Below are 6,000 nucleotides of genomic sequence, written 5' to 3'. Positions count from 1 at the left end.
TTCGTTCCGAATCGGAGTGGTTGGTGCATTCCATAGTTCCAGAGATCGGATTTCACTCAAAACTAAGCAAATGACACCTCCCACCGTATTATGATGTTGCCCAAGTTTTGGGCACGATCCGAAATCAATAGGTGTTAGAAATTGGACAATTCAAGTTCATAGGCAGTTCGTTTCTAATTGGAGTGGTTGGTGTTTTGGGCAGTTCGAGAGATTGGATTTCACTCAAACTAAACCAAATGACTCCTTCCACCATATTTTGATGTTGCCCAAGTTTTGCGCCCGATCCGAAATCAATAGGTGTAAGAAATTGGACAATTCAAGTTCATAGGCAGTTCGTTCCTAATTGGAGTTGTTGGTGTTTTGGGCAGTTCTAGAGATCGGATTTCACTCAAACAAAGCCAAATGACTCTTCCCACCATATTATGATCTCACCCTTGTTTTGGACTCGATCCGAAATCAATAGGTGTAAGAAATTGGACAATTTATGTACAAAGGCTGTTCGTTCCTAATCGGAGTGGTTGGTGTATTCCATAGTTCTAGAGATCGGATTTCTCTCAAAACTAACCGAATGACTCCTCCCACCATATTATGATGTTGCCCAAGTTTTGGGCTTGATCCGTAATCAATAGGTGTAAGAAATTGGACAATTTATGCTCAAAGGCAGTTCGTTCCTAATCGGAATGGTTGGTGTATTCCATAGTTGTAGAGATTGGATTTCACTCAAAACTAACCAAATGACTCCTCCCTCCATATTATGATGTTGCCGAAGTTTTGGGCTCGATCTGTAATCAATAGGTGTAAGAAATTGGACAATTCAAGTTCAAAGGCAGTTCTTTTCTAATTGGGGTGGTTGGTGTATTGGGTAGTTCTGGAGATCGGATTTCACTCAAAATTAACCAAATGATTCCTCCCACCATATTATGTTGTTGCCCAAGTTTTGGGCTCGATCCGAAATCCATAGGTGTAAGAAATTGGACAATTTATGTTTTATGGCAGTTCATTCCAAATCAGAGTGGTTGGTGTATTCCGTTGTTCTAGAGATCGGATTTCACTCAAAACTAACCAAATGACTCCTCCCACCATATTATGATGTTGCCCAAGTTTTGGGCTCGATCCGAAATCAATAGGTGTAAGAAATTGGACAATTCAAGTTCAAAGGCATTTCGTTCCTAATTGGAGTGGTGGGTGTTTTGGGTAGTTCTAGGGATCGGATTTCACTCAAACTTAACCAAATGACTCCTCCCACCATATTATGATGTTGCCGAAATTTTGGGGTCGATCTGAAATCAATAGGTGTAAGAAATTGGACAATTTATGTTTTATGGCAGTTCATTCCTAATCGTAGTTGTTGGTGTATTCCATTGTTCTAGAGATCGGATTTGACTCAAAACTAACCAAATGACTCCTCCCACCATATTTTGATGTTGCCCAAGTTTTGGGTTCGATCCGAAATCAATAGGTGTAAGAAACAGGACAATTCAAGTTCAAAGGCAGTGTGTTCCTAATTGGAGTGGTTGGTGTTTTGGGTAGTTCTAGAGATCGGATTTCACTCAAACTTAACCAAATGACTCCTCCCACCATAATATGATGTTGCCCAAGTTTTGGGCTTGATCCAAAATCAATACGTGTAAGAAATTGGACAATACAATTTGAAAGGCAGTTCGATCCTAATCGGAGTGGTTGGTATATTCCTTAGTTCTGGAGATCGGATTTCACTCAAAACTAACCAAATGACTCCTCCCACCATATAATGATGTTGCCCTAGTTTTGGGATCGATCCGAAATCAATAGGTGTAAGAAATTGGACAATTCAAGTTCAAAGGCAGTTCGTTCCTAATTGTAGTGGTTGGTGTTTTGGGTAGTTCTACAGATCGGATTTCACTCAAACTTAACCAAACGACTCCTCCCACCATATTATGATGTTGCCCATGTTTTGGGCTCGTTCCGAAATCAATAGGTGTAAGAAATTGAACAATTCACGTTCAAAGGTCGTTCATTCCTAATTGGGTGGGTTGTTGTATTGGCTAGTTCTAGAGATGAGATTTCACTCAAACTTGACCGCAAGACTCCTCCCACCATATTATGATGTTGCCCAAGTTTTGGGTTCGATCCGAAATCAATAGGTGTAAGAAATTGGACAATTCAAGTTCAAAGGCAGTTCGTTCCTAATTGGAGTGGTTGGTGTTTTGGGTAGTTCTAGAGATCGTATTTCACTCAAACTTAACGAAATGACTCCTCCCACCATGTTATGTTGTTGCCCAAGTATTGGGCTCGATCCGAAATCAATTGGTATAAGAAATTGGACAATTTATGTTCAAAGGCAGTTCGTTCCTAATCGGAGTGGTTGGTATATTCCATAGTTCTAGAGATTTCATTTCACTCCAAACTAACCAATCGACTCCTCCCACCATATTATGGTGTTGCCCAAGTTTTGGGCTCGATCCGAAATCAATAGGTGTAAGAAATTGGACAATTTATGTTTTATGGTAGTTCATTCCAAATCGGAGTGGTTGGTGTATTCCATAGTTATAGAGATCGGATTTCACTCAAACTTAACCAAAAGACTCCTCCCACCATATTATGATGTTGCCGAAGTATTGGGCTCGATCCGAAATCTATAGGTGCAAGAAATTGGACAACTCAAGTTCAAAGACAATTCGTTCCTAAATGGAGTGGTTGGTGTTTTGGGTAGTTCTAGAGATCGGATTTCACTTAAACTTATCCAAATGACTCCTCCCATCGTATTATGATGTTCCCCAAGTTTTGGGCTCGATCCGAAATCAATAGGTGTAAGAAATTGGACAATTTATGTTTTATGGCAGTTCATTCCTAATCGGAGTGGTTGGTGTATTCCATTGTTCTAGAGATCATATTCGACTAAAAACTAACCAAATGACTCCTCCCACCATATTATGATGTTGCCCAAGTTTTGGGCTCGATCCGAAATCAATAGGTGTAAGAAATTGGACAATTCAAGTTCAAAGGCATTTCGTTCCTAATTGCAGTGGTGGGTGTTTTGGGTAGTTTTAGATATCGGATTTTACTCAAACTTAACTAAATGACTACTCCCACCGTATTATGATGTTTCCCAAGTTTTGGGCTCGATCCGAAATCATTAGGTGTAAGAAATTGGACAATTTATGTTAAAACGCAGTTCGTTCCTAATCGGAGTGGTTGGTGTATTCCATTGTTCTAGAGATCATATTCGACTAAAAACTAACCAAATGACTCCTCCCACCATATTATGATGTTGCCCAAGTTTTGGGCTCTATCCGAAATCAATAGGTGTAAGAAATTGGACAATTCAAGTTCAAAGGCAGTTCGTTCCTAATTGCGGTGGTTATTGTATTGGGTAGTTCTAGAGATCGGATTTCACTCAAAATTAACCAAATGACTCCTCCCACCATATTATGATGTTGCCCAGGTTTTGGGCTCGATCCGAAATCAATAGGTGTAAGAAATTAGACAATTCAAGTTCAAAGGCAGTTCGTTCCTAATTTGAGTGGTTGGTGTTTTGGGTAGTTCTAGAGATCGGATTTCACGCAAACTTCACCAAATGACTCCTCCCACCATATTACGTTGTTGCCCAAGTTTTGGGCTCGATCTGAAATCAATAGGCGTAAGAAATTGGACAATTCAAGTTCAAAGGCAGTTCGTTCCTAATTGGAGTGGTTGGTGTTTTGGGTAGTTCTAGAGATCGGATTTCCCTCAAACTTAACCAAATGACTCCTCCAACCATATTATGATGTTGCCCAAGTTTTGGGCTCGATCCGAAATCAATAGGTGTTAGAAATTGGACAATTCAAGTTCAAAGGCAGTTCGTTCCCAATCGGTGTTGTTGGTGTATTCCTTTGTTCTAGAGACGGATTTCACTCAAAACTAACCAAATGACTCGTCCCACCATATTGTGATGTTGCCCAAGTTTTGGGCTCGATCCGAAATCAGTAGGTGTAAGAAATTGGACAATTGAAGTTCAGAGGCAGTTCGTTCCTAATTGGAGTGGTTGGTGTTTTGGCTAGTTCTAGAGATCAGATTTCACTCAAACTTAACCAAACGACTCCCCCCACCATATTATGATGTTGCCCAAGTTTTGCGCTCGATTCGAAATTTATAGGTGTAAGAAATTGGACAATTTATGTTCAAAGGCAGTTCGTTCCCAATCGGAGTGGTTGGTGTATTCCTTAGTTCTAGAGATCGGATTTCACTCAAAACTAACCAAATGACTCCTCCCACCATATTGTGATGTTGCCCAAGTTTTGGGCTCGATCCGAAATCAATAGATGTAAGAAATTGGACAATTCAAGTTCAAAGGCAGTTCGTTCTTAATTGGAGTGGTTGGTGTTTTGTCTAGTTCTAGGGATCGCATTTCACTCAAACTTAACCAAATGTCTCCTCCGACTATATTATGACGTTGGCCAAGTTTTTGGGTCGATCCGAAACCAATAGGTGTAAGAAATTGGACAAGTCAAGTTCAAAGGCAGTTCGTTCCTAATTGGGGTGGTTGGTGTATTCCACAGTTCTAGGGATCGGATTTCACTCAAAACTAACCAACTGACTCCCCCCACCATATTATGACGTTGCCCAAGTTTTGGGCTCGATCCGAAATCAATAGGTGTCAGAAATTCGACAATTAAAGTTCGAAGGTAGTTCGTTCCTAATTGGAGTGGTTGGTGTTTTGGGCAGTTCTAGAGATCGGATTTCACTCAAACTTAACCAAATGACTCCTCCCACCATATTATGTTGTTGCCCAAGTTTTGGGCAAGATCTGAAATCCATAGGTGTAGGAAATTGGACAATTGAAGTTCAAAGGCAGTTCGTTCCAAATTGGAGTGGTTGGTGTTTTGGGGAGTTCTAGAGATCTGATTTCACTCAAACTTAACCAAATGACTCGTCCCACCGTATTATGTTGTTACCCAAGTTTTGGGGTTGATCCAAAATCAGTAGGTGAAAGAAATTGGACAATTCAAGTTCCATGGTAGTTCGTTCCTAATTGGGGTGGTTGGTGTATTGGGTAGTTCTAGAGATCGGATTACACTCAAAATTAACCAAATGACTCCTCCCACCATATGATGATGTTGCCCAAGTTTTGGGCTCGATCCGAAATCAATAGGTGTAAGAAATTGGACAGTTCAAGTTCAAAGGCAGTTCGTTCCTAATTGGAGTGGTTGGTGTTTTGGGTAGTTCTAGAGATCGGATTTCACTCAAACTTAACCAAATGGCTCCTCCCACCATGTTATGTCGTTGGCCAAGTTTTGGGCTCAATCCGAAACCAATAGGTGTAAGAAATTGGACAATTCAAGTTCAAAGGCAGTTCGTTCCTAATCGGAGTGGTTGGTGTATTCCGTAGTTCTAGAGATCGGATTTCACTAAAAACTAAGCAAATGACTCCTCCCACCATATTATGGTGATGCTCAAGTTTTGGGCTCGATCCGAAATCAATAGGTGTATGAAATTGGATAATTTATGTTCAAAGGCAGTTCGTTTCTAATCGGAGTGGTTGGTGTATTCCATAGTTCTAGAGATCGGATTTCCCTCAAAACTAACCAAATGACTCCTCCCACCATATTATGATGTTGCCCAAGTTTTGGGCTCGATCCGAAATCAATAGGCGTATGAAATTGGACAATTTATGTTCAAAGGCAGTTCATTCCTAGTCGTAGTAGTTGGTGTATTCCATAGTTCTAGAGATCGGATTGCACTCAAAATTAACCGAATGACTCTTCCCACCATATTATGTTGTTGCCCAAGTTTTGGGGTTGATCCGAAATCAATAGGTGTAAGAAATTGGACAATTCAATTTCACAGGAAATTCGTTCCTATTTGAGATGGTTGGTGTTTTGGGTAGTTTTGGAGATCGGATTTCACTCAAACTTAACCAAATGACTCCTCCCACCATATTATGATGTTTCCCAAGTTTTGGGCTCGATCCGAAATCAATAGGTGTAAGAAAGTAGACAATTCAAGTTCAAAGGAAGGTCGTTCCTAATTGGAGTGTTTGGT

This window comes from Prunus avium, chromosome 5 (genome assembly GCF_965620075.1).
Source record: "Prunus avium chromosome 5, drPruAviu1.hap1.1, whole genome shotgun sequence".
Taxonomy (NCBI): Eukaryota; Viridiplantae; Streptophyta; class Magnoliopsida; order Rosales; family Rosaceae; genus Prunus; species Prunus avium.
The sequence above is the reverse complement of the archived record's forward strand: the minus strand, read 5'-3'. Positions refer to the sequence as shown.